The sequence below is a fragment of the Dipodomys ordii genome, unplaced genomic scaffold, assembly GCF_000151885.1.
Source record: "Dipodomys ordii isolate 6190 unplaced genomic scaffold, Dord_2.0 Scaffold18, whole genome shotgun sequence".
NCBI classification, from domain to species: Eukaryota; Metazoa; Chordata; class Mammalia; order Rodentia; family Heteromyidae; genus Dipodomys; species Dipodomys ordii.
In genome coordinates, this window is record NW_012267234.1 from 458,978 (window position 1) to 465,291 (window position 6,314).

Sequence of the window (6,314 nt, forward strand, 5' to 3'; positions counted from 1 at the left end):
CAGCACCCAGGCCCAGAGTTCAGGCCCCATGACAAAAAACAAAAAAAAAATTTTAAAAAGTGTTATATAATTCACGCATCAAATTTTTGCCATTTTAATTGTTTTTAATCAGACAGTTCCATGATAGCGATGTGCTCCCAGCCCCAGAACGTTTTCATTCTCTCAAATTGAAGGTTCCCACACATTAAACCCCCCCGCCAAGCATGGCTCTGGCCCATAGCAACCAACCCACTTTCCTGTCTAGAAATCTGATGACTGGTAAGTAGCTCTCATAGTGTGTGTCTTCTTTGACTAAGCACAAATGGCTTCAAGGTCCACTCTTATTGAAACATGTGTCAGAGTGTCATTCTTTTTGAGCGCAGAATAATACTTCATATTTTATTTTGTTTATCCATTTGTCAATGTATACTTGTGTTGGTTCTGGCTCTTGTAGATATATAAAAATCCTTTCCTTCCTTTCTTCTTCTTTCCTTCCTTCCTTCCTTCCTTCTTTCCTCCTCCTTCCCTCCCTCCCTCCCTCCTTCCCTCCTTCCTCTTCCTCCATGGCTTTCTTTTTTATTTTCTTATTTTTAGCATAGCTGGATTTGAACTCAGGGCCTCATGCTTGATTTATTTTTAACACTGAAAGTCCTGTGTCTCAAGTGACATTAAGTCCTGGGAAAACTGGGACAGTTGGCCACCTGAAACATAGACCACTAGCACATCCAAACAAGCAGGAAAAATTGTCACCACCAGAGGAGTTCTTTCTGTACAAAGTATGTCTCATTGACCCAAGAAGGGTGCTTCTTTCTGCATAGCCACTGAGGACAGAGCAGGCTGAAGAAAGATGGTTTCAGTGGTCCCCGGGTCTCAGTGACAGAATCCATTGCCCAAGACACTGAAGATCTCCCTGTCCCTTCCCCCCCCCACTACACACACACACACACACACACACACACACACATGTACACACGCACACACACACACACACACAATTTATTTTTGCCCAAACCTCCTTATTCATAAATACTAAATTTCATCAAAAAATCTGACTCCTACAAAACTGAAGGGGTTTTTCATTAACATGAAACTTAATTTTACAAAACATGCAATACTATGCCTCAGAGGTTTCTTTCCTCGTGCTTTTGTGCATTATTTCTAAACTATGCTAGTTGCCAAAGGTTCTACTTTTATATATTCACACTGCATTACTTGCAAGAAAACAGAATGCTCAGTTTCTGGCATTCAACGTGAGGTTTTGGTTTTGCTGTCAGTCTAATGGGCCAGGCTTCTGTTTCTCTCAGTCTGTAATGTGGCTTGTTGTGTGGTAAGATCAGGAACAGTAGGTTTTGGGGAGGTGTAATGTTCTATTTGCATTGGTTTACCAACTGCTAGTGCTGACAGATTTGAACAACTTTCAGGCCTGAAATATTTTAGATCTTGGTGGTGTTGGAGATGGGTGGAGAGAAGGGATTTTTTTAAGTACATAATCTGTTTTTCTTGGAATTACAGTGTGACTTTTGCTCTTTAGATCTCAGCTTTTATTTTATTTTATTTCATTTCATTTCATTTTACTTTTGATGGTCCTGGGGCTTCAACTCAGGGCATGGGCACTGTCTCTGAGCCTCTTTGTGCTCAAGGCTAGTGCTCTACCACTGGAGCCACAGCTCTACTTCTAGCTTTTTGAATAGTTTATTGGAGATAAGAATCTCACAGACTTTCCTGCCCAGGCTGGCTTCAAACCATGATCCTCAGATCTCAACCTTCTGAGTAGCTAGGATTATAGTCACGAGGCACCAGCACCTGGCTTAGATCTCAGCTTTTAAATTTCAACTGTGTGATACTGTCCTTTTGTGAACTGGTTGTATGGAGCTGTGTGTGTTTAAATTTTTTTATTGTAAAGATGATGTACAGAGGGTTACAGTTACATAAGTCAGGTAAGGAGTATATTTCTTTTTGAACAGTGTCATTCCCTCCCTCATTTTCTCCAGTTTTTTTTTTTCCTTCCAACAAGTTGTAGCTCATTTCCAACATAGTGTCTAGTGGGTATCATTGCTGAATTGGTTTGCCCTTTGTTCCAGTGTTTCTTTGCCTCTCCTTCCACTCCCCAAATCAGATAAACTCACATACAAGATAAAGGGTACAGAAATAAAAAAAAAAAACATCAACAACTGATAAGAAATATACCCATTACCTTTCTCATGTAATTGTAACCCCTCTGTACAATATTTCCACAATAAAAAAAACTTGTTAAAAAAAGATAGGAATAAAAAATACTACTTCCTTAAAAAAAAAAACAGCAACAAAATGGGGGGGGACAGGAAAAAAAAAGAACCGCAAGCAGGACAATTTAAAACCTCTTGTTCCCATTTCTTGGGGATATAGGAGTTTAAAACGCGCATTTTTACAGACACTTCAGTTCATCTATTTTCATTGCATAATCATCTTTATCTCCTCCCAAGTGACTTTTCCTACAAGTATAGGTGAACAGAATAAGTTCTAAGGATGTTAGAAGAACGCCATTGTTTTGTAAACAAACTAAACAGGTAGTGGGGTTCCAGTTCCCAAAGATTGAACAGCTCTAGGTGGCTCCATTCTGTGGCAGGTAAGAATTGGTGTCCCTGGTTCCCTCTGCAGTGTGAGTCGACTTAACTTTTGGCAATCCTTCCAAATCAGTATGCTAACACATGGGAACACCCACCTGGCGGGGAGTAATGAATGATTTAAAAGTTCAAATTATGTGTAATGACGTTTCAGAAGATAAAAGCTCCCCTGAGACAGAATCAAGGTAGCTTCAAGCAAGTTACAGGTTGTCTACACACCTAACAGCTCAAGGCTGGGAGGCAGTGTCTTGTCAGTTCACAGGGTGCAGTGAAGTTAGAATTTACCCCAGACCTGGGGCTGGGAAGGTGGCTCAGTGGTAGAGCGCTTGCCTTGCATGCCTGAGGCCCTGGGTTCGATTCCTCAGCACCACATAAGCAAAAAGAAAAAAAGCCGGAAGTGGCCCTGTGGCTCAAGTGGTAGAGTGCTAGCCTTGAGCTGAAGAGCTGATGGACAGCACCCAGGCCCAGAGTTCAGGCCCCACGACTGGACCAAAAAAAAAAACCAACAAAAAAAAAAGAATTTACCCCAGACTTGTAAGTCAGGAGACTTGGGTAGCTTTCCAAGGGGGCATGCATTAGATAAGATTTGCTCACAGTCCATTTCCCCCAATGAAAGGAGTATAGAATTATTTTGTTGTTGTTGTTTTGTCAGTCGTGGGGCTTGAGTCTGGGGCACTGTCCCTCAGCTCTTCAGCCCTAGGCTAATGCTCTACCACTTGAGCCACAGAACCACTTCCAGTTTTCCAGTGATTTCTTGGAATCTCACAGACTTTCCTGCCCAGGCTGGCTTTGAACCATGATCCTCAGATCTCAGCCTCTTGAGTAGCTAGGATTACAGGCATGAGCCACTGGCACCGACTTGAGTATAGAATTCTTATGGCAAATAAATTGAGGTTTGTAAGCCATCATTGCTTTCACTATAAAAATATTGTAGAGTGATATTCAACGGACCATCGAGGGAGAGGGACAAACCATACTGGCCATGGCCTAGTTCATCTGAAACCTGTGGAGAAGACCCTGTTGCTGGTAAATGCTGCTCTGACTTACTCCAAAACACAATTGGAACCATTTTGGCACTACACTAGGGTTGAGCTGGTTCCTCCAACCCCTGATGAAATCCCTACAGCTATTCAGAGCCTGGGGAAAATAATTCATAGTGCTCAGACTGGTATCTTCAAACAGCTCACAGTTCAGGAAACTATACTGAATGGTTTGGTAGCCACTGAGGTATAGATGTGGTTTCATATCAAGAAATCATAGGCAAACATAGCATCATTGGTTATGATGTTTGAAGACCAATCTTAATGTCTGATTTTATCTGATTCATTACTTGAGTGTTTTTGGACATGTGTTAAAAGTGTTATCTGAGACTGGGAATGTGGCTCAGTGGTAGAGTGCTTGCTTTGCATGCATGAGGGCCTGGGTTCGAGTCTTAGCACCACATAAGCAGAAAAAGCCAGAAGTGGTGCTGTGGCTCACGTGGTAGAGCTCTAGCCTTGAGCTGAAGAACTGAGGGACAGCGCCCAGGCCCAGAGTTCAAGCCCCATGACCGACAAAATAAAAATAAAAGTGTTATCTGAATAAAATGAGCCTAAAATTGTTTCAATTTCACACTTGTTTTATTTTTAAATTCCTTAGGGATTTTTGTTTACTTTATTTTATGTGAGCAGGTACTGGCTCTTTAACTCAAGTCTTCTTGCCCTCATTTAGGTTTTCTTTTTTTTTTTTTCCACTTAAGGAGCATTATCACTTGAGCCACAGTTCCACTTTTACTTTATGCTGGTTAATTGGAGGTAAGAGTCTCAAGAATTTGTCCATATAGGCTGGGTTGAAAGTTAATTCTCAGCTCTCATCCTCAGAGAAGCTAGGATTACAGTTGTCAGCCATCAGCAGCTAGCCCATTTCTTAGGGGTTTTTAATGTGAAAGTAATACAGATACAAATTTAAAACTTCAAACCATATGAAAAGACACAGCCAGGAGTCAGCGGCTCATGCCTGTAATCCTAGCTAATCAGGAGGCTGAGATCTGAGGATCACAGTTCAAAGCCAGCCCAGGCAGAAAGTCTGTGAGACTCTTATCTCCAAAAAACCATGAAGAAAACCAGAAGTGGCGCTGTGGCTCAAGTAGTAGAGTGCTCACCTAGAGCTGAGGGATAGTGCCCAGGCCCAGAGTTCAAGCCCCACAGCCAACCAAAAAAAAAAAAGAAAGAAAGAAAAAGAAAAAGGAAAAAGAAAGAAAAAAGAAAAGCAAAAGAGAAGACACACAGTGAAAAGTAAATCTAGATCTCTTTTGATCTCCTGACTTCTACTTCTCTCTGAGAAAATCCACTGGTCTTGTGTCTATTCATATCTTTCTAGAAATATCCTATGCAAAACCAAGCATATTTATAAATTATAAACCCCTTTAAAAAATAAGTGGCAGCATGCTCCACTGTATCTTGCTGGTTTTGGTTTTGGGTTTTTGTTTTGTATTGTTCTGTTTTTTACCTGTTCTGGGGCTTGAGCTCAGGGCCTGGACACCATCCCTGAGGTTTTTGTTTTGTTTTGTTTTTTGCTCAAGGATGGCTGTCTTCACTTGAGCCACAGCTCCACTTCTGGCTTTTTTTCTTTTTTAGTTAATTGGACATAAGAGTCTCAGGGACTTATTTGCCTGGGCTGGTTTTGAATCATAATCCTCAGATCTCAGCCTCCTGAATAACTAGGATTACAGGCATGAGCCACTAGTGCCCAGCTCTTTTTTTTTTTTTTTTTGCTTATGTGGTGCTGAGGAATCGAACCCAGGGCCTCAGGCATGCAAGGCAAGCGCTCTACCACTGAGCCACCTTCCTAGGCCCTCTTTTTCTTTTTTTTTTAACTAAACTTCTTTTTTTTTTTTTGTCAGTCATGGGGCTTGAACTCTGGGCCTGTGCGCTGTCCCTGAGCTCTTCAGCTGAAGTCAAGTGCTCTACCACTTGAGCCACAGCACCACTTCTGATTTTCTGGTGGTTAATTGGAGTCTCATGGACTTTCCTGCCTGGGCTGGCTTTGAACCATGATCCTCAGATCTCAGCCTCCTGAGTAGCGATTACAGGCATGAGCCACCAATGCTGGCTTTAATTAAACTTTTTTGAAAGATATTTATTGGTTTATACACATTCCTAAGAAATAATGCAAAGAGATTTCTATACCCTTTACCCAGTTTCTCCCAATGGTAACTATTGTGCAAAACTTTTGAATAATATTAGAAACAGAATAGTGACATCAATGCAATTTGTCCACCGTATTACAAATATAGATTTCTCTGCACATCTTTTTATGGCTTTCAGGTTGAAGCCATTTGCAACAGTGCTTACACATATCTTTTGATGGATAGGTACATTTGTGGCGGCTGCAGGGAAAGGATTTGCTGAATCTCATCAGTACGTTGCCTTTACAGATACTCCAATGGCTTTCTAAAGTGATTGGTTCATCGAATACTTTCTCCAGCAGGCTGTGAGGTAGTTCTACTTGCCTCAAAGCTTTGCTAATTATTTTCTTTTTTACAAAATTTTTTTTATTGTGAAGATACTCAACAGAGGGGTTACAGTTACATAAGTAAGGTAATTAGTACATTTCTTATTAGGCATTGTTACCCCCTCCTTTGTTTTTCCCCTACTATCCCTTCCATCTCCACCTCCCCAACACCACCACCACCCCCTTACCAAGTTGTAAAGTTTGTTTTCAACATAGTGTCTTGTGCATCTCATTGTTACA

General features: G+C 41.2%; 1 pseudogene; it reads left to right on the forward strand.

The window, feature by feature from the left end:
* Positions 1-203: 203 nt before the first annotated feature.
* LOC105982911 lies at positions 204-3,874 on the forward strand (annotated as a pseudogene).
* Positions 3,875-6,314: the final 2,440 nt, after the last annotated feature.